The 24,337-nt window shown below is 33.4% G+C and overlaps 1 protein-coding gene and 1 pseudogene across 4 annotated transcripts in view; one reads left to right on the top strand and one right to left on the bottom strand.

The window, feature by feature from the left end:
- The window catches only part of DIO2 (iodothyronine deiodinase 2), a 361,142-nt gene that overhangs the window by 154,759 nt on the left and 182,046 nt on the right, over nucleotides 1-24,337 (bottom strand). The gene's annotated exons all lie outside the window — the stretch shown is intronic.
- Nucleotides 8,956-9,875, top strand: LOC141522285 (translation initiation factor eIF2B subunit alpha pseudogene; annotated as a pseudogene).

Genomic DNA, 24,337 nt, shown 5'->3' with positions numbered 1-24,337 from the left:
TTGAAAAACTTCATAACATGTACTTGGAAAAATAAAATAACTTTTAAAAAAGGAAAGGAAGAAGCAAGGTGGCCTCCCCAAGGTTCTTAAGACATCCACTCAACTCCCCTTTCAGGGTCCTTGTCTGATTTCTCCACAAAAAAAAAAAAGTTTTCTGAATCTTCCCCAATGTTTAGCACAGATCCTGACACATAGTATCCTTAATAAAGGCTCATTATTTGATTGATTGATATGACAAGGAATTCTTGTCTAAAGTCAACCTATTTATTCTGCATTCATATGCAATTATGTGGTTTGTTTTTCTGCTTTCTTGGTTCACAGTATATTATAAGCAATGAAAATTGAGACCATGGAAATATAACAATTGACCACTTGTCTCCAAGAGAGGAGAAAGGAAACCAGTAAGAAAATAGAGATTCAACAAATATGACAGTTGAGATTTAAAGGAAGACAAGTAAGCCAGGAGTAAATATATCTTACTAGACTCTTAGGACCTTAATATATTATAGAACAGCACACAAATGATGACCCAAATTCATTAAGAAAAGATCAAATTTAGTACTGTAAACTCAGGTTAAGAAAGCAGGGAAATTTAACATATTTTAGAAAGAAGTTAAATAAAATGGTTAACATTAAATCAATGTTCGTATATTTATAAGAATAATTTATCTGACCTTCAGGAAATTGACTACCTAGAAAGATCTGTTCCCCTATAAAGCATGTACAGTTGAGGTTTATTAGAGAAACAATGTGGTGTTATACACAGAAGGCAAGCTTTGGAGTCAGAGAGAATGGAATTCAAGTCCTGGCTCTAAGACTTACTTGGTTTGTGAACAAGGAAATTCTCTAAACCTTTTACTGCCCTAGGGAATTTGCTAAAGTTGTAAACTGAAAAGGAGAGGATATGCATCAGTGGAGAGAATTTCTACACCAGTAAGCCCTCACACGGATAATATCATAAAAAAAATAAATACAAAAAACTATACTGTGTGATATCCCTCTTAGGTGGTGGAATGAATAGAATAGAAGGGTTTGAAGTCAGGAAAAACCTGCATTCAAATTTGGCCATAGACACTTAATAGCTGTGCAGCTGTTTAAGTTATCTCATCTAAAAGGAGGTGGAGGTAAAATGAACTGGAGAAAGAGATTGGCAAACTCAGGTGGGGTCAGACATGATTTAAAACAACTGAAAAAAATATACAGATTCCTATAGATGACAAGTGAATTACTGCCTTGCCTATTATATATATATTAGCTTATGCCATGGGACTCTGCTCAGGATTTTAACAAATCTTATCTCATTTTTTTGCCACAAAACCCTGAAAAGTAAGTGTTATTATTCTCATTTTTTTACAGAAGACTGAGGCAAGCAGAGATTATAATTTGGCCAAGCTCACAGAGTTAGTGAGTATCTGGGGACAATTTTGTATTCAGATTTTCCTGACTCCAATCCCAAAACTCTTATCTACTGTGCCACTTAGTTGCCTCATATTATGTTTTCAGGTAGACAATAAACCTTTGAGGTACTTCAGATGTGACAGATATTGAACTAAGAATTAGGAATACAAATAATTGCAAAACGACAATCCCTTCTGTGAAGATCATAATCTAATGGAGGAGACAACATGAAAAAACTACGGATTGAGAGAAAAGAATATTAAATAATTAACTGTTGATATAGGGGAGAAATGATATGGGAGATTTACTCACCTCTGAAACCTTATTCTCTATTAGGCCAAGGCAGCATCTCAAAGATACTTCTGATAAAGAGACTAGATTAACTTTCTCTTCAGTCACATTCAGACCCCACCCAGGTGGGTTGCTCATTGTGTTCTTTTAAGGTTTGGGTGGGGATAGATTCCTTGCTTAGAATTCTTCAATTGCCCTAGTCTAGGAGTGATTTGGAATCAAATGACATCATCAAAATTATGTACCCTAACCCCTCATTACAACCATTTTACCTCTCATTATAATATTCATTTTTTTTCTCATTACTTATTCACCAAGCAGTCAATGACCATCCTCAGGAACATCCACTCTTTCAAGGGTATGTAAGCATTTAGTGAGTTCCATGAGGGGACTCTGGCATTCGAGAGTGTTGCTGACCCCTTTTTTAAATTATTGCTAGCATGATTAATAAAAACTATTTTTCTCAAACTTTTTATATATCATAGGATTACATATGTGTATGCTATATATATTTAACTTCCCATTAGATATTGCAATTTAGAGTGTATGCATGAATTTGGAGAGAATAGTTTCAACTGAATTTTGAGGATGGATTTTCAGAGTATTTAGGAGTCAGAAAACTGGAAGTTCAAGTAACTACTAATAATAATAATGGCTTTCACCAGGAGGGGCATAAAGACACAAGATGACAGCTAGTATAGATGTTAAAATTAGTGAAGGTTTTTAAAGGATGGGAGAGACTGGACATATTTAGAGGCATAGGGAAGCCAGTAGATAGGGAGCAATTTCAGGGAGGGAACCCTCACAGTATTCCAGAATTTTATAGTAGGAAGTTATCTCAATAGTCATTTAGAACAAATTACACACAATTGGAATATCTATTGGTCTATATTGGACATATGATCATCCAGCCTCTGCTTGAAAACTTCTGAGAAGAAAGAAACTACCACTTCTAAAGGCAATTCTACTTTTGCATAGTTCCAATTTTTAGGAATTTCTTCATTATCTCAAACTTAAACTGATTCTTTTCAACTTCTCATTGCTGTTGGTCCTGCTCTCTACCAAAGTGAACAAGTTCGATCTCTGTTCCATGTTATAATCCTTCACATAATTGAAGAAAATTATTATGTGTCTCCTGAATTGGGTTTTCTTTAATTTTTCCTGGCTTTCCATCCCTTATCCTTTCTAACTATTCTCATATGAACAAGAACTCCAAGTCTTTACTGTCCTGACTGTCTTCCACTGGACGGCATTGCACAGCTGGATTATCACTTCCTCTTCTTTTTTTTCAATTCAGCCTAAAAAATCTTAATAGTTATATCTTTTTAAAAATATATATATTGAGATAGCAGCCTGCAAAACACTGTAGGCATTTTCAAATAAATTCCTAATATGACCATATCTCTCACATCTCATAGTTGAGAAGTTAAATTTGTGAATCCAAACATATGACTTTACACTGATCTCTGTCAACTTAGTAATTAAATTTTGCTTAATGATACAACCTGTTAGAAACTTATAAAATCCTGACTGACTTTTGTCATCTGTTTTATCAGCTATCTTCCTAAACTTTGTGCCATTTATAAATGTGAAAAGCATAATATTTCTAGTGTTAATCAAGTCATTGATAAAGATAACACTTAATATGAAGAAAGTAAAGGCATTCACGTGACTCAATAGTGATCTTCAAGTAAAGGAATATTTGATCTAGTCTGAGAAAAGAATAATAGCGTGAAATGTGCTTAACCTTATCAGACTTTGAATGTGAGTATGTATGAATATGTTGACAGTGAGATGATACCAAGCCTATGGTATATTACCAATGCTATTAGTATATCTTTCATTCTCTATAGTGCTTCAGATACAGGAAGTGAGGTCCATTTGGAATGAATAGGCACAAGACTGTTTCTGTATAAAAAAAAAAACACAAAAAGATACCTCCCAGTCTCTCTTAGTCAAAAAGATTTTGCACTGGTTTACAACAGAGGTCTCTGTGTAATCATTTGTTCATTGTTTGTCATTCATTCTCAAAGAGGACCATGACATCATGTCATGACTTGCAAGTGAATTGGATTTAAGTGAGGGGATGCTGTGCAAAGTCACCAACCTCACTTTCTCTTCCAGAGCCATCTAGGTTCAGTGGCAAGATACAGATCAGGATGACTGGAGATGTCCTGGATACCATAGACTCTGGGCCATACATTTTTGTCAATAATTCTTTGTACTGAGAAACTGAGACTCAATGTGCTCCATAAAAAAAATTGTAAGAAAATTGTAGCTTAAAAAATAGTTAGTAACTGTATTCTAAATATCCTTAGTTATTGCTTTCTAAATTCTGAATCAATGAAGGGGTGGATACCATTCGAATAAGCTACTTATTTCTTCATGTAAATGTCCTATGTTACATGAATACTAACATCATGGTTTTTTGGGGGGTTTTTTTTTTTAGGTTTTTGCAAGGCAAATGGGGTTAAGTGGCTTGCCCAAGGACACACAGCTAGGTAAATATTAAGTGTCTGAGACCGGATTTGAACCCAGGTACTTCTGACTCCAAGGCCGGTGCTTTATCCACTGCACCACCTAGCCACCCCTAACATCATGTTTGTACTCTGAAATGTATTGATACTTTGACAATATCTTCCAGAAGGCTCCCCATTTCCAAAACAAAAACCACTCTTATTTTGAACTTAATATTCAAGGAATGTTTAGAAAGATCATACTTTACTTGTTTTATAAAGTTCAGAACCAATTCTGGAACTTTGGCTGCTTCAGGTATTATACTATATAATTCAAAATAGCTTAGCTGCTAGGATTAAAGGGAAGACAAAAGTCAACCTAGTTTGGTATTTCCAATCCTGTTCTCTAAATATAATATCAGGATGAATAAAAATCAGATTTGCACAGGGGAGTAGAAGAGGAACTATAACTATAACAGAACCAGTGATCCCTCAGCATGCTTCCCTTAATCATTCCTTCTTCCTTCTTCAGATCAGCTTATGACAGGACTTGCTCTTGGCTGAGATTTCAGTCTTCCATCATATTTATTCAGTTGCTTGGTGAAGGGAAAACAATAAGGTATACAGAGAAAAGAATTAGTGCAGTAGGCTTTTGTGATATCCTGGCCTGTGGTTGGTTAAAAACTGGCAAATACTTGGGCTACATAAAAGACAAACATTCAGTTCTGAGAAAAACTCCTTGAAATTATTTATTCAACTTGTCTTAACAAGTACACCCTTATTGTTTTCTGAGTACCAGAAGCTGTCACTCAGAAAATGAGTTACTAGTTTCCCTCAACTCCAGAACCTCATCGTTCCAGTTTGAATCAACACACAGAAATGAACTGCCTTGTTCACCTTCTTTCTTGGGCAATCTCTTTCTCTATTATCTTTTTGATCATTATGATGTTGGTCTCAAGGAAGCCAAAGAAAATTCAGATGAAACCAGAAATAACATAAAAGTGTCAGCCTAGAACAGAAGAGTGGTCTATTCAATCTAGTCACCTATTTTCCATAGTAAATAATGCCAAGCATTTCAGAGAAAGCTCTAAGCCCCTAGGACACACCTACAAGTATACAATTGTGCAATGATGTTCATAGAGTATTTTTTTAACTCTGACCCCAATTGATGTATAGTTAACGCCCTAAATTTTCAACATTTAAAAAAAAAACCTTGAAATATCCCAACTGGTATACATAGTCCCTCAACTCTTACTGCATTCACTCATTTAAAAAGAAAAATTTGCCTATACCTAATTACAGTTCTTTGATCATATGAATAATGCCTAGCACCAACCCAGGAGTCAAAACAAAATGTGGGTAAGCTTTCCTGTATTCCTTTATGAAGGAGTCTGGTTTTTTTAGATACTTTAAAAATGACAATCATCATTATCCATGATGGGAAGAACTAGTAATAGGTGATATCTAAGAGTATAGTCAACTGAATCTACTTCAACCAAAATAGGAAATAAACTAATAGCAATGATAATAACAATTACAGCTTACTTGTAATAATAGATCTTTGAAAAGGAATATATAAATTTCTATGGACCATGAGAAGGCTATAATCCTAGTTTCATTACCTAGAAGTTGGGGTGTTGCCATCTAGGTCACAGCTGTGTGCAGCCTTGGTATCTCTGGGTGGAGACATCACTCAGAACAACAGGAATCTGCTCACTGCCCTCGTTATGCTATAGACTGCTTTGCCTAGGGAAAAGGAAAAGAAGAAACCCCTCCTGCCAGCATGCAATATATCTTCCACATTTGGGAAGCTATATGTTCTGTACTATTGAATGGAAAGACCACCATCTTTGGAATCAGATGATGTGGGTTTACATACTGCCTCTGACAACAAGTACCTTTATAAAGGTGGGTGGGTCTCTTTGCTTCTCTAGTCTTTGGATACCTTATCTATGAAATGAAGGGATTGTGCTAAATGCACTTTAAGGTTCCTTGGAGTTATAGATCCATGATAAATGAAAGTGTATAATTGGAATAAATCCTTTCCTTGTTTATATTTACCCAGACACATACATACGCATCTTTATATTTAGCAAGAATTCAAACTTATGATTAACTGAAAAGGAATTTATAAAGGCTTTATAAAGGTTCTGTGCTAAGTTTTAGTTATAGAAAAACAAGCAAGGTCCCTGTTAGGGGTGGCTAGGTGGCACAGTGGATAAGCACTGGCCCTGGAGTCAGGAATACCTGGGTTCAAATCCGTTCTCAGACACTTAATAATTACCTAGCCATGTGGCCTTGGGCAAACTACTTAACCCCATTTGCCTTGGAAAAAAACCCCAAAGTCCCTGTTATCCATGAGTTTATTGTCTGAGAAATTTAGAGCAGTTTTCTATTCTATTGCTCCTCTCACCCAGTCAGCAGATTCTCATCTTTCTTTCCTAATTTAGGAACTATTCTCTGAAATTAGAGTTTGTTTTGCTAATGCCAAATCTTTCCCTGAATATGCTTTTCTTCCTATCCACCTTCTCCCTCTACCTTTCCCCATGTAACACTGTTAAGCGTGTCATATTTCTACATAAAAGTAAATGTATGTGCATGTGCATTTGGAAGTCTGTCCTTTTTATTTGGTTTCATAAAATTGAGGTTCATGTGTAACTTCCTTTCTCATCTTCTCTTCCATGTCTTTATATATGTGATATAATAATTTCTCAACACTACTTATTTCCTTCTTCTTTATTTTATTCCTTTTACCTTTTCATTTTTCTCAAGATCATCAAAATATAAGAAACTTCTCCCAGACCATTCATTTTCTCTTTCTATGATCACTGGAGACATTTGTTGCTGTGGAGGCTCTTGTTTCTTCTCTCATTATTAGAATGTAAAGATTTTATCACATATTTCCTTCCAGTGATACAAAGGTATTTAGATTTCAATGTTTCTCTTGACTTTGTTGTTTGCATTTCAATGTACTTATTCAGTTCTGGTTTCTTCACAGGAATGTTTGCAAGTTTTCTGCTTCACTGTTTAATCATTTTTACCTCTACTGAGTTTCTACTTAATTTTGCTAGATAAGTTGCTCTTGATTGTTAGCCTCTCCTTTTGGTCTTCTTTTGGAATAACGCATCCTTAGTTCTCCTCTACATTTGAGTAGTGGTTACTAGGTCTTGTGTTATCCTGACTGTAGTTTCTTGGTTCATTAGCTGTCACTTTTGTCTCTCTCTGAATCTTTTTTTTCCCCCATCTGGTATATCTTGATTTTCACTATGACATTTCTGGAAATTTCATTTAAGTCTTTATTGCAGGAGGTGATTAGTATACAATTTTTACTCTTCTTATTGGTTTTAATTGTTTCAGAAAGTTTTTTATTCATTATTTTTTTACGTATGTTATGTAGGCATTTTATTAATGAAGCTTTCACATAATGTCATTGTTTTAAATTATCTCATATTCATTGTTTTCCAAGTCACTTGTATTTTAATAGGTATTACTTTCCATTTTTGATGGTGCTTTTCCCCCAAGTCTTCAGAATTCATTCTGGGATTTTTATAAATCTCAAAGAGTAATTGACCTCTGTCTGCTCCAACTTACTTTTAAAGAAGTCTATTACTGAAGAAAGGATTTATATTTCCTGAACTAACCTATTAATCCTTTTTCTGACTTCTCCAAGGCTCTCATTTCCTTTCTCAGTCTTTCCTCTGGAGCTCTCATTTAGTTTATATTTTCAATTTTAAATGCTTGTTTTTATCCATTTCAGATTTTCCTTGAGACTTTATCATATTTTTCACATTAATTATTTTCTCTGCACTTCTATCCTTTCTTTGTATTTATAAAGATGATTTTAAAAAAATTAAAATATAGGACTTTACATGTATCCCTATAAAGTTTCAGATTATTTGATTTATACTATTAGTTTGACCTGTAAAGATCATTTTAAATAATGACTTTTTTTAAATCCAGTATTTCATCTGTCTCTACCAGCTTTGTTTCATCTAGAAATATTTTAAATTCACAAAAAAAGATTTTAATTATTCAAGTATTCATTACCCAAGTGCCAAGATTACAGGATTGAGTTTTGTGTTCATCCAACTCTATGATTTAATTTCTTGGTGCAGAAATTACCAATAATGAAATTTTCTCTGCCAAGGCAGATCAGAACCTGCTCTATACCTTTAAAGTCTTAGATCTTTTGAGTTATTAAGAGATTGACCCTCCAACAACAACCACTGACTGAGAGAAGGCAAGAAACCAAATCAATGCAAAATAAGCTTATTTTTCAAGACTTTCAGGTTTGTTTTCAAGAAAAGTTTTTAATCAAATGTTTTTCAGTATTTATTATGAAATGTTGATCTCCATTTTTAGTAGTATTGCTAGAAGTACTATTTTTCAAGTTCTCAAATAAGAAATTTCTTTTTATCAAAACAATAAAAATTCTTAAAGAATGAGTGGGTCAAAGAACATTATAAGAATAAATCAAAGAAACAATCAATAATTTCATCAAAGATAATGTCAATAATGAGACAACATATCAAAACCTATGCAATATGGCAAAAATAGTAAAAAGAGGAAAATTTATATATCTCTAAATGCTTACATCAGGAAAATAGAGAAAGAACAGACCCATGAATTAGGTATGCAATTAAAAAATTAGAAAAATAATAAACTAAAAAACCCCAATTGAGCACTAATTGAAACTCCTAAAAAATAATGCCGATGGCCCCACGGTGGGCGGCTCGTGCGTGCCTCGGGCCGGCATTCAGCGGCCCCGGAGAGCTCGGTGGAGGTTTCCGGCTGCTATGCTGCGGCCATCATGAATCACACGGAGTTGATCCAGTACTTTAATTCCCAAATGAAAGAAGATCCCGACGTGGCTTCTGCCGTGGCAGCCATCTGGACCTTGCTTGAGTTTTTAAAGAGAGACAAAGGGGCGACAATTCAGGGCTTGAGAGCAAACCTCAAAAATGCCATTAAAATCCTGTGCAGTGTAGATTCTTCAATGGCAGTCTCCTCCTGTGGAGAACTCTTACTCCGATTCATCAGTCTCACCTCCCTGGAGTACCCAGATTAATTAAAGTGTAAAAAAAAAATCATGATTGAACGAGGAGAACTCTTTCTTAGGAGGATTTCACTTTCCAGAAGTAGAATTGCAGGCCTGTGCCATACTTTCATCAAAGGTGGAGCTAGGATATTAACTCATGCCTACTCACGAGTGGTGCTCAGAGTCCTGGAGAAAGCAGCTGCGGCCAAGAAACGATTCAGTGTGTATATCACGGAGACCCAGCCTGACTTATCTGGGAAGAAAATGGCAAAAGCTCTCAGCAGTTGGAACGTGCCCGTCACTGTGATTTTAGACGCTACTGTTGGCTACATCATGGAGAAAGTGGATCTTGTGATAGTTGGTGCAGAAGGAGTTGTTGAAAATGGTGGCATTATTAACAAGATTGGTACCAACCAGGTAGCCGTGTATGCCAAGGCACAGAACAAGCCCTTCTACATAGTCTCAGAGAGTTTCAAGTTTGTCCGACTCTTTCCTTTGAATCAGCAAGATGTGCCAGATAAGTTTAAGTACAAAGCAGCTACACTAAAGTCTGTTGGCACTGGACAAGATCTCAAAGAAGAACACCCCTGGATTGACTATACCCCACCTTCCTTAATCACAATACTGTTCACAGACCTGGGGTGCTGACACCCTCAGCCGTCAGTGATGAACTCATCAAGCTTTACCTCTAGCACAGGGGATGACCCAAGACAAAGTGGAGTAAATAAAACTTCCAAGCATTATGGACTATTTCCAACAAGCATCACAGCTATCATATGCCTTCCTGCATAAGACTTACTCCTTCCACACCACAACTTTCCCCATCAAGATTTTGCTATATAATGGTTGACGTAAATTTAAATGGGACTTTAGTGGAAACAACATGAGAAAGCCAACAGACGACACAAAAAATACTGAACCCAATTTTACAATAAAGTACCCTAAACACCCCATAAAAAAATCAGACTTCTTTGGTGTGAAGGGTCAAGTTTTACTCTGATTTTCCAGATTGTTGGTGTTACACCTTGAACCCCTGTAATATGGGTTAGTGATTATGATAATGATGATTCTGAAGGCACAAAATCTTGTCTCAACCAAGATCATCGTTATAAATTTCAATCCTCTTTAGAGTATGTAAATGAAATTCAGGGTTGAATCTATATTGTCTCTATACCCTGGAAATACATTTTTAAATAAAATCCTCAAGAACCTAAAAAAAAATAATGCCGAGATTAATAAAATTGAGTATAAAAACCATTGAATTAGTAAACAAAACTAGAAGACAGTTTTATGACAAAATAAAATAGATAGACCTTTGGTTAATTTGATTTTAAAAGGGAGAGAAGGAAACCAAATTACTAGTATTAAAACTGAAAAGGATGAATATACTTTTCTTTTAGTTTTTTGCAAGGCAAATGGGGTTCAGTGGTTTGCCCAAGGTCACACAGCTAGGTAATCATTAAGTGTCTGAGGCCAGATTTGAACTCAGGTACTCCTGACTCCAGGGTCGGTGCTCTATCCGCCTCACCACCTAGCCGCCCCAATGAATATACTTCTAACAAAGATGAAATTAAAAGTTAATTTTGCTCATATGCCAATAAATTTAACAAGTTAAGTGAAGTAGAAAAATATTTACAAAAATTACCTAGATTAATAGAAGATAAAATAGAATATCTAAACAGACTTATTTTAGAAAAAGATATGAATAAACTTCGTAATGAAAAAGCACCAGGACCAGACAGATTTACAGGTGAATTCCATCAGACTTCTAAAGATTAACTAATTACAATATTAAATAAATTATTTGAAATAATAGACAAAGAAGGGATTTTACCAAATTCCTTTTTTCCAAATTCCTTTTATTAAACAAATGAGATACTGATACCTAAACCAGGAAGAGTAAAAACAGAGGAAAAAAAATTATAGACCAATTTCATTAGTGAATATACTAGCTAAAAGATTGCAATATTATCTAACTATTACACATTTTGACCAAGTTGAATTTATACCTGGAATTCAGGGATAGCTTTGCATAAGGAAAATAGATAATTGATCATATCAATAATAAAAGCTTAAATATTCTATAATTATATCAATAGATATAAAAAAGCTTTTCATAAAATACAACACATATTTCTACCATAAAAACCACTTGAAAGTATAGTTTTTGATGGGGTTTTTTCTTAGATTGATAAAAGGATACCAAAATAATCAGCAAGCATTATTTATAATGGGGATAAATTAGAAGTCTTCCCAATAAGATCATGAATATAATAAGGATGCCCACTGTCTTGAAAATTATATAATACGGTATTGGAAATCCAAGCATTAGCAATAAGAGAAGAAAAATAAATAGAAGGAATCTAGGGAATGAGGTAATAAAAGTATATCTTTTTGCAGATACTATGATGACCTACTTGAAAAATCCCAAGGACTCAACTGAAAAGTTAGTTGAAACAATTAATAATTATAGTAAAATATCAGAATATAATATAAATTACATAAATATTAGCATTCATATATATATATATATATATATATATATATATCACAAACAAAACCATGCAAGAAGAGATGGTGGGAATGATCCCACTTATTTTAAATAGTATAAAACAACTGGGACCATAAGTGCCAAAAGAAATCCAGGAACTATATAAACAAAATTATAAAAAAAATTTTTTTATATAAATAGCATTTAAGTAATTGGAGAAAATTTTATTTGTTCATGGGTAGGCAGGGCCAATTTAAGAAAAATGGCAACTCTATATAAACTAATTTATATATTCTATGCCTTCCCAATTAAATTACAAAAAATTATTTCACTAAAATAGAAAAAATAAAGTCAATAATATCATAGAAACTAATGAAAAAATACTAAGGAAGGAGTAGTAATTATCAAAACTATTGGTACTGGCTAAGAAATAGAATAATCAGTTTAAAAAAATAGACATAAAACAATAAATAAGTAGCAGCTTTGTATTTGACAAGTGTAAAGATTTAAGTTTTAGGGATAAAAATTTGTTATTTGATGAAAAAGAAAATTGTTAGGAAAGTTGGGAAGCAGTCTGGAAGAAATTGAACATAGACCATTACCTTACATCATTTACCAAGATAAAATCAAAAGGATATATTATAAATATGAAAAGAGATTACAAAAATTTGAAAACAGGACCATCTTACCTATCTGATTTATGAATAGGTAAATAATTTATGAATAAATAAGAGATAGAGAACAGAGTAAAGGATAAAATGGATAATTTTGATTCCAGAAAACTAAAAAGATTTTGTACAAAGAACCAAATAGAGTCAAGATAAGATGGAAATCAGGAAATTGGCAAAAACTTATAGATTGATTCTCAGATAAAGGTCTCATATCTCAAATATGTAAAGAACTTAGACTAATCTATGGGCCATTCACCTATAGAGAAATGGTCCAAAGATATGAACAAACAGTTTTCCAGTGAAAATATCAAAACAAATTATAGTCATATAAAATGATCTAAATCACTATTGATTAGAGAAATGCAAATTATTGATTAGAGAAACAACCTTGAAATATTTTATACCTGTTGGATTGGTTAAAATGATAGGAGAGGAAAGCAAAAAATATTAGAGAGTACATGGAAAAATTGGGACATTACTACACTATTATTGAAACTGTGAACTGATTTAACCATTTTAGAGAAGAATCTGGAATTCAGTCCAAAGAATTATTGAACTTCCTCTATTCTTTGACCCCACAATACCACTACTAGATCAGTTTCCTAAAATGATTAGGGCAGGGCAGCTAGCGCAGTGGATAGAGCACTGGCCCTGGAGTCAGGAGTACCTGAGTTCAAATCCAGCCTCAGACACATAATAATTACTTAACTGTGTGGCCTTGGGCAAGCCACTTAACCCCATTGCCTTGCAAAAACAAAAAAAAAAAATGATTAGGGCAAAAGGAAAATAAATTACATGATCGAAAATATTTATAGAAGTCCTCTTTGTGCTGGCAAAAAACTGGAAATTGCAGGATGCCCTTCAGTTGGGGAATGGCTAAACAAATTTTGGCATATGATCATGATGAAATACTATTGTGTCATAAGAAATGATAAGCTCAATAATCTTGAGAAAAATATGGAGAGAGGGGTTGTAGGCGCAAGACATCATTAAACCAATAAAGACCTAAAAAGAAGGTCTATACTAGGAGAAGGATAGTCATTAGTGGATTAATAACATCAGGTGAAGAGGTACAGACTTATTATAGTAGAGAGAAAGAAGTGAGTAAATCCTACTCAATAGATTTGGCCCAGAGAGAGAATAACATATTCTCAATTGAGTTTAAAAATCTATCCTATCCTACAGGTAGGTAGGGAGTAAAGGGAAAGAAAGAGAAAAGGGAAGGCAAAGGCAAAAGAAAAACAAAGTTTAAATTTAAAAGTTAAAGGGGAATGGGAGTAAAACATCAATAAGGAGGAATAAAAGGAAAAGGAGAGAGGAAAGTATAAAGGGGGATAGATAGCATGAAGGGAAGTATAGAATTTGTAATCTTAACTGTAAATATAAATGGGATGAACTCTCCCATAAAACAGAAGCAGATAACAGAAATGGATTAAAAACCAGAAACCTACAATATGTTGTTTACAAGAAACATATTTGAAGTAGAGAGATATACACAGAGAAAAGGGAAAAGAATGGAGCAAAATATATTATGCTTCAGTGGGAAGTAAAAAAAAATCAGGGCTAGTGATCACAAAAGCAAAAACAGATCTCATTAAGGAATGAGGAAGGAAACTACATCTTCTTAAAAGATACCATAGGTAATGCAATTATGTCATTCTTAAACATATATGTACCAAGTGGTATAGTATCTAAATTCTTAGGAGACATAGACAGCAAAACTATAATAGTGAAGGACCTCAACTTCCCTCTCTGAGAATTAGATAAATCTAAATACAAAATAAACAAGAAAAAGTTAAGAAGGTGAATAAAATCTTAGAAAACTTTAGATATGATAGCTCTCTGAAGAAAACCGAATAGGAATAGAAAAGAATATTTCTTTCTTTCTTTAGTACATAGCACCTAAACTAAAACTGACCATGTTCAAGAGCATAAAAACCTTACAATCAAATGCAGAAAGCCAGAAGGAATAAATGCATACTTTTCAGATCACGATGCAATAAAAATTACATGTAATAAAGGGTCATGGAAAGATAAATCAAAAATTAATCAAAAACTAAATAACCTAATATTAAAGAATGAGTAGATTAAAAAACAAATCACAAAAATAATCAACTTTTTCTTTCAAGAAAATGACAACAATGAAACATTATACCAAATTTTATGGTTAAACAAGCAAGGCAGTTTTAGGGGAAATTTTATATCTTTAATTGCTTATATGAATAAAATAGAGAAAGAAGAGATCAATAAATTGGGCATTCAACTAAAAAAGCTGGGAAAAGAAGAAATTAAAGATCACCAATTAAATATCAAATGAAAAAATTTGAAAATCAAGGGAGAGATAAATAAAATTGAAAGTAAAAAAAGGCACATTGATCTAATAAGTAAAACTAAGAGTTGGATTTATAAAAAAAAACCAAAAAATATATAAACCTTGGCTAATCTGATTTTTAAAAAAGAAAGAAGATAACCAAATTACCAACATCACTGAAATCACCACCAATGACAGAGAAATTAAAGAGATAATTTAGAGCTATTTTGCCCAGCTGTATGCCAATAATTTTGATAACCTGAGTGAAATGGTTGACTGTTTACAAAAATATAAACTATCCAGATTAACAGGAAATAAAATGCTAAAATAGCCTGAATTTAGAAAAAAGGAAATTGAAGAAATCATCAATAAACTCTGAAAGAAAAAGTCTCCAGGTCCACATAGATTTACAAGTAATTAATTCCAATTCTTCATAAATTCTTTTTAAAAATAGAAGTTCTGCCAAATTCCTTTTCTGGAATCAATGATGTCAGATATCTAAACCAGGAAGAACCCAAACAGAGAAAGAAAATTATAGACTAATCAATGAACATTGAGGCAAAAATCTTAAATATTTTAGCAGAGATTTAAACAAGCTATTACTAGGATAATACACCACGATCAGGGAGGATTTACGGCAGGAAGGCAGGGATGGTTCAATATCAAAAAAACACTCTATGTAATTGAACATATCAAAAATAAAATCAACAGAAATCATATGATTATCTCAATAGATGCTGGAAAAAAATCTTTGGTAAAATACAACATCCATTCCTGTTAAAAACACTAGAGAATATAGGAATAAATGGAGTTTTCCTTAAAATAATAAATAGTACCTTTTTAAAATCATTGGCAAACATTATACGTAATAGGGAGCATTTCCAGTGAGATCAGGGGTGAAACAAGAATGCCCATTAGCATCACTACCATTCAATATAGTATTAGAAATGTTAACTTCAGCAATAAGAGAAGAAAAGACATTGTGGGAATTAGAATTGGCAAGGAGGAACCAAAACTTTCACTATTTGCAGTTGATATGATGGTTTACTTAGAGAAGTCTAGAAAAGCAACTAAAATGCTACTTGAAACAATAGTAGAGTATCAAGATATAAAATAAACCCATATAACTCATCAACATTTCTATATATGAAAAAAAAATTCAAGGGCATGAGATAGAAGAATAAATTCCATTTAAAGTAACTGTAGACAACATAAGGAATCTATCTCCCAAGACAAACATAGAAACTATATGAACAGAATTGCAAAATACTTTTCACACACAAATAAAGTCAGATCTAAACAATTAGAAAAATGTCAATTTCTCATAAGTCTGAGCCAATGTAATTAAAAAGACAATTCTATTCAAATTAAATTATTTATATAGTACCATACCAAGCAAACTACCAAAAACCTATTTTATAGAGCTAGAAAAAATAGTAATAGAACTTATATGGAGCAACAGAAGGTCAAGGAATATCAAGGGAATTGATGAAAAGAAATGCAAAAGAAGTTGGCCTAGCTGTACCAGATCTAAAACCATACTACAGAGTAGCAGTCATCAAAATTGCCTGGCACTGGTTAAGAAATAGAGTAATGATGGGGCAGCTAGGTGGCACAGTGGATAGAGCACTGGCCTTGGAATCAGGAGTACCTGAGTTCAAATCCAGCCTCAGATACTTAATAATTACCTAGCCATGTGGCCTTGGGCAAGCCACTTAACCCCATTGCCTTGAAAAATCTAAAAAAAAAAAAAAAATAGAGTAATGGACCAATGAATTAGAATAGGTAAATGACTATTGTAATCTATTGCTTGACATAAACCCAAAGATATAAGTTTCTGGGATAAGAGGTCACTAATTGACAAAAACTGCTGGGAAAACTGGAAAATAGTTTGGCAAAAACTTGGCATAGACCCACATCACATACCTATACCAAAATAAGATCAAAATGCATATAAGTTTTAGACATAAACTGAATGGATGCTATATTCACTTTTTTAAAATAAAAACTTCTATTTTTCCTTCCTATCCCATGATTTTCTTTATTCTCCCTTAGTTCTAAATCTTCATAAACAAAATGATTACTACATAAACATATTAAATACAAATTTATATGTATAACTTGTTTTGCAAAGGAATGGGACTAAGTGACTTGTCCAAAATCATACAGCTAGGTAATTATTAAGTCTCTGAGGTTGGATTTGAACTCAGGTCCTGCTGACTCCAGGGATGGTACTCTATCTACTGCACTACTTAGCTACTCCTTACAACTTTTACTAGGCTGTTCACTGCTGAGGGAAGAGAGGGTAGTAGAAAAATATGTAACATAAATGTGCAAGTGGAGGAATGTTGAAAAACTTTTAAAACATGAAATTGGAAAAATAAAAAAGAATTAGAAGAAAAGCAAGAAATTAAAAAAAAAATCAGATTCTCTTATAAGTCTCATTTTTCAAATATAAAGGGAACTGAAGCAAATTTAGAAAAATAAGAGCCATCCCTCAGTTGATCAGTGGTGAAAGAATATGAGAAAACAATTTTCAGAAGAAATCAAGCTAGCAATAGTTATATGAAAAAATACACTAACAATCACTAATTAGTGAAATACAAATTAAAACAGTTCTGATGGTATCATCATACCTATAAGACTGGCTAAAGTGACAGAAAATGAAAATGACAAATTCTACAGAGTACGTGGAAAAATTCTGACACTGATGAACTATTTATAGAGTTGTGAACTACTCAAAATATTCTGGAAAAAATTTGGAATTATATTTAAGGCTAGAAACATGTAATATCCCTTTACTCCACAATACCACCACTAGGTCTGTATCCCAAAGAGACTAAAGAAAAAGAGAAAGGACTATGCCTATGTGAAATGGGTTTTCAAGTCAGTGTCTGACTTTCAATGATCTTATTTGTGGTTTTATTGATAGAGATACAAGAATAGTTTGCCAATTTCCTCTCTAGCTTATTTTGCAAATGAGGAATTGAACAGAATTAAATAACTTGAACAGTGTCACACAACTGGTAAGTATATGAGTGCACATTTCAAGTCATGAAGATGAGTCTTTTATTTGCAGGGGTAGTAACATGCTATCTACCATGCCTCTTAATTGTCATCAAAGAACCCATATGTACAAAAATATTTATAACAGCATTTTTTTATGATGGCAAAAAACTGAAAATGAGGGCATGCCAATCAGTTGGGGAATAGCTGACCAAATTGTGTATAATAGTGATGGAATTTTAATATTTTGTAAGAAATGACAAAGGGTATACTTTATGAAAAACCTTTAAAAAAAAGAAAACATATAAACTGATATAAAGTGAAATGAGCAGAACTAAAGGAATATTGTACAAAGCAAGACTAACATTGTAAAGGTGATCAACTGTGGAAAAACTTAGCTACTCTAATCAATACAGTCATCCAGGAGAATTCCAAAGGACTTATGATGAAAAAATTCTATCCATATCAAAAGAACTGATGAACTCTGAGCAAAATGAAATATACTTTTAAAATCTTTTTGCAACATGGCCAATGTAGAAATATGTATTGTATGACTATATATGTGCATTGGATATCATACTTTTTGCCTTATTAATGGGTGGGAAAGACAATGGAAGAAAGAGAATTTGGAACTCCATTAAAAAAAAGAATATTAAATTTTTTTCAAAAGTAGATTGACTATATTTTCTACAGTCACTCCATGGATGATGTTGATATTTTTGTCCTTTATTCTTGAAGACCATGACATCAGGTTAGGTAATGCTATGAAAAAGCACATGAATTGGATTTGAATGAGGGTGGGTGATGTGCTAAGTCAACAGCCTCCTCCAGAGCCATCTGGATCCAGAGGCTGGGTATGAATCAGGAAGACTGGAGATGGCCCTGGGATGGGAGGCAGTTGGGATTAAGTGACTTCACCAAGGTCACAGGTAAGTAAGTGTCAAGTATCTAAGACCAGATTTGAACTCCATCCTCCCTTCTCCAAGGCCGGTGCTCTATCCACTGCACCATGATAGTACTTGTGTGTTTACTGTTTATTGTAATGAGATGTTCTTCCAGGGTCAGATCAAAAGGAGAACCACAAAATAATATTGTAACTGTCACTCTTCATCTAAGACCAATACAGGTGGATTTATAACCTTCAGTAAATTTTATTAGCATTTAGAAGTGTGTATAAAGACTAACTTTTTACTTCTCTGTTATACTAGGAAAGTAGTTGACTAACTCCCAGTTATAGAGTGTTTACTACTAAATGGTGAGAAACAATCAAAAGAGACATCATTTCTTCAATCAAGTAAAAAAAAAACCAAATCCTTGAACTTAGGGCAATGCTATTTATACCATAAAGGGAGTATTGCCTCAGAAACTTAGAAGTAGAAATGAGGGATTTACAGGGAAAAGGAAGTGAAGAAGAAGAGATGAGACTAGTGCTACCTCTAATTCCACTATATCTGTACCATTCCGTTTTCTACTCTGAGCTAAGAAGTAGCTTATTATAGTGCATGGTACTAGAGTTAGAATAACTTAAATCTCTGAGCATCAGTTTCCTTATATTTAAATGAGGTTAATGAATATTCATAATACCTGTCTCCCAAAAATTGTTCTTAAGAATCAATAAAAATACAAGGAACCCAAAAAATCTTACTGTAGTTTTAAACTTTAAAAACCTAAAACTATATTAAGACTTTGGAGACACACAATATATATAAACTTCTTTGCAACAGCAACAACAGTTGTTACTATTGTTACTATTATTGTTATTGTTACTATTCCCTGAAAGAATTTGGATGATATACAGGATAAAATAGCTTTACCACGCCCCATTGCTTGACCCACAATAATTTAATAATGAGTTTCCCTAGGAATGGCCCTGCTCAGAGTCTAATGCAGGGAAAGAATATCACATACCAACACATTATTATTGGAACAATACAAAAATGTGTCTGAGTTTTAAATAGCCCAGAACAGAATGCTATTTTCTGAATATACTTTCACTAAAAATGGATTTGTATTTTTCAAGGGTTATATTGCACTATTCATTTCTCTCCATTCACATAAACAAATACATTTGGCTTATTGATAATGAAACTTTCACTCAGTTGTAGAGAATGTAAAGCTTATTTTGCCTTAACAGCCATTCCACCTCAGCTCCCCCAAACCATATTATAATCATACTCATTACTGCTGGAATGATAGTAATAATGTTTTATGCTTCTGCAGCACTTCTTACATGATTTCAAGGCATGACTACATCATGATTGTAAAAGTCAAGATTTCTCTCCTTCCTGGAGATAGTGTTTATAAGGAGGGTGGGAAACTTCCAGACCTGCCTGACACCAGCAAATGATGAGAATTATGAAGAGCCTTGCACAAATTCATCTCTTTTGTTTTACTAGGAAGAGAGGTATTTTTACTGACACAGGTTAAGGCCTGTTCCAGCGGGACCCACCATTAAGATGAAAATCTAATTCTTTTTCTACTTTTGAGTGACCTTGAACTTGTGATAGCTTGACAAGAATTTATTTCAATAAGATCAGATAATATTTCAAATAGATCTCTAATCTATACAGTTTTGAGCCACCTTAAGTAGATACAATGAACTGACCTCTCTTCCTTTCTTAAATTGCAGTTTAAAACAAAATTTCCAAACAATTCTAAAGATTAGTCCTTAATAAATAAACTTTAATTTTGGGGGGGGGATTTCCCTAATCTGGGCATCATGATACAGGGAAAAGATCATCTGATCAGAATCAGAAGAATTTGGTTCAAATTCTGACTTTGCCACTTGCTACATTGATATCCTTGGGTAAGTCAATCAGTCAACTAGCCCAGATTAAGTATTTATATGCCAAGTACTATGCAAAACACTGGAAATAAGAATAATAAATACCAGTAGAATACCATCAAGGAGTTTTAATAGGGGAAATTATATATATATATATATATATATATATATATATATATATATATATATATATATATATATATATATATATATGGAAGCTGGAAAGAGGAGAATACATTGTATGTGGGAATGGTAGAGGAAGACTATGGGGTAGAGTAACTTCAAGACCTCATTTTTGTAAAAAAAATTTTTAAATGATGGGTTAAATTTAATGACCTCTAAGTTTTCTTCTAGCTCTAAACCTATTATCCCATGATCCTATGCATCACTCTTTTGATAATAGAATTACCTTGGCTAATGTCCCATGGGGACCATGAGAACTAGATTACAAGAGATCTAGATCCCAATTTAGGATCATAGCAACCCTCTAATTTCCAAAAGTAGAACTGATTTGAGAGAATTCTACAGTCTACAGTCTAGAACAAGCATATTACCAGGGAGATTTTTAAAAGAGTAGGCATTTTTCACTTTGCAGCAATTTCATCCTACAATGGCAGAGGTATTTTTTCCCTACCCATCAAACTTCCAATATTTTACAGAACTCTTCTCTGCCTCTTCCCCAATGGCAAAAATCTCTCAAAAGATATACAAAGGAATGTGATACAAATTTGACTATGATTTAACAACTGATTTGTGCTATTTCAGTTCCTTTAGCCACTGTCACGTATCCATAATTTGGGTCTTTTGAAATAGGGTAAGGTTCTCATTTAACTCCTTTCCCCTTGGATTAGAGTATAGGGTGTCATATCTAGTATAAGCTCAGGACTTTGGACATAACTGTACTAGTTATTGTCTTGTATTTTATTTTTCTACATCTATTTATCTTAGTTGTTTTATACCTACACACACACACACACACACACACACACACACATACAAATTTATATCATCAGATAGCTTCTCAATGAAAACAGTAACACATAAAACATACCTACTCTTCTCTTCATAGTTACAAGTTTATCTTGCTAAGCTCTGCAGGTTTGCATTGTATGAGAATTTTACACATTTCAAGTCAATTTTATGCAACTAGTTGTCTACTTGATTAAATAAATTAAAAATTTTCATGTTTATCTACAATCATCCAATTTTTCTAGTGTAGAAAAAGTTAATGGGCAAGATATAAGTGCATAACGGATCTGACCAATCAAGGAAGTACACAAAACTTGAGGTGTGCCAAATTGGTGCCTTTGAAATTCTGACCACTTCATCTGTTCTTTGAAACTTTGTTTAAAGTAAGGACTTCATTCAAAGTGTACCTAACTCTTCAAGACGCTGCCTCCCCGACAAAGGAGAGCCTTCTTCCCACCCCCTTTGACTAACAAGGATATTGATTCCCATTCCTAGCCAGTAGTCCCAGTGTTCATTCTGTAGCTACCAAGAAAATTGGCTGATGTGCCTTTTTTCCTCCTCTAACAATCATTCCGAAGTTGGCTTGGTCTCATTGGCTGACTGTAATCCCTATTCAGAAATGTGGCTCAAGATCACAACAGAACAAGCTTTGTTCTCTCAGTAGCATTTCACGCCATCATCTGTCTGCCTAGAAAATAAGATAAAATGTTGACTGTCTCCCCAAAGTGGCTAACTAAAAATCATTGTTGGTTTTCTTTAGTGATGTGCAGCTATTTACTGGAGAACAGTTAAAAATCTGCTATCCCTTTCATATTCAGACATAAATGGTCTCAATGCTATATTTTAATTGTGAGATCCCAAAGTAATTTTCATATTATTGCACACTATTATTTGTAGATTCAAACTACAAACCTTTTAAAACCCCTTTGGAGAAATTACCTTTGAATTCAATCTACATCCTCATTCTGGCCTTCAAGGTACTCCTGTTTTCCCCCAATTTATCATGTCAGTTTGTAGGCAATGGGGCATAGTAAAAATAGGATTTACCTAGGAGTCAGGAAGACCAAGATTCATGTTCTGTCCTTCACACATACCAATCACACATACCATGGACAAATCATTCAACTTCTTAGAGTGGCCCAGACAACTCTTTAAAATAGTAAGTGATAAAGGAGTTGATGGCATAATTAGAATTCACTACACCAATAAAATCATATGCATATGTACCTATAAAAGAAATTGTCTTTTTTTCCATTCTCTTTGATCATTCATTAATTCAACAATAAAAATTATTCAGTGTCTCTTATCTGCAATACATACATACATATATACATATATATATAATATATATATATATAATATATATATATATATAACTGTGCTTGAAAAATTCGTTCACTCTTTTTCTTTTTGGTTGGTTCTCTGCTCTTATGGAAGTCTTCAATTCAATAACTGTTCCATAAGCCTAAGGACTATTTTCATCCTATAGCCATTAAGTAACTTGTTCAAGTTATAAATTAATAATTGGCAGCATTAAAGACTAGACATCTAAGTCTTATGACTCAACACAACATTCTTTTAATGACACCATTCTACTTCCATTAAGTTAAGAGTAATGACTGCATCTATTTACTGAGTATTTTTATTAGAACTAGGAATTGTAAGTATTTGCATTTCTGATCACTGGTCCCAATTTTCCTTTTTGGGGGAGGGAGACAGGATGTATATCTCTACAAAAAGAATGGTAGAAAATATGAATACAACAAACTCTTCCCTTATACCTACCTTCCAGCAATGTTGTTCACAGTCTTGTCCAATAAATCTCCTTGATAAGATTACTCCTTAAAAGTATTTCTCAATCAATTTTGTTTATTTATCTCTAACATAATTTTTAATTACTTGTTTTCAGGCATGGGATATTCTACTTCAAATGTCAAGGATAGAAAGGGTAAGGTAACTAAAGAGGGGAAAGTAGAGGAGTAAGGATAGGAATTTCTTGGGTAGCAAAAAGGAACCACTGGATACTGAGTAGCTAAAAGCAAAGAGATTAGCAAAGAAGGTTAACTAAAAACAATGAAGTTTAACATGATAACATATTCCACTGACATATTACTTCAGCATTCTGGAGGGTAACATTCCTTTTATATCTATCACTATGCCTCAGCATTCTTATCCTTATTAACTTGACTTCATTCAGGCTTGTTTTTTTTATTTATTTCTAAGAGTACAGATAGATGCCCTTTAAGATAAAAGTTATTTGGTGTCTCAAATGTTAAGCATATTGTTCATAGCATTGAGGTCATGTCTTAATCAAGAAATGGAAACAGGGACAGCAGGTTTTTATATTCTCTAGCATATTCCAGAACATTCTTCAGAATGTGCCAGTCAAAAGTTATAAATATTTCCATTAGTCAAAAGATACCAAGATTTGACTTCTCAGAAATAATGAGAACTTCCCCAAGTGGAAACATTTATTAGAAAATGAGACAATTTTTTTCATAAAGCACTTTGGTGAGACAACGAAACTATTATACTTACTAACAGAGTGAGTAAAACATGAACAGGTAAAGGAATTGAAAAGAATTAAGAGGAAAAAAAAGAGAAGGAAGTAGGACGAAGTATCATAACTACAAGCATCCTCCTTTACTAGACAACCTTATATTTATTTTGCATCTATTCTCTAAATACTTTTTCACATACATATTGTATTAGCTCAGAAACAATATAAACTCCTTGAGAGGGGAATGACTACCTGTTGGACATATTAGAAAGCATACTCTGTCAGAGAGGAACTGGATAAGATGCATTCTTATCCCTTCCAACATAGATCCCAAATCTAGGCCTTTCAAAATAAATGAATTTTTATCCTAGAATGGAGTTGCTTACTAAAACAGGAATTTGGAGGAATATGCCCTTAACCC

This window comes from Macrotis lagotis, chromosome 4 (assembly GCF_037893015.1).
Source record: "Macrotis lagotis isolate mMagLag1 chromosome 4, bilby.v1.9.chrom.fasta, whole genome shotgun sequence".
In the NCBI taxonomy this organism is placed as follows: domain Eukaryota; kingdom Metazoa; phylum Chordata; class Mammalia; order Peramelemorphia; family Peramelidae; genus Macrotis; species Macrotis lagotis.
This window is presented reverse-complemented; position numbering and strand designations above follow the sequence as displayed.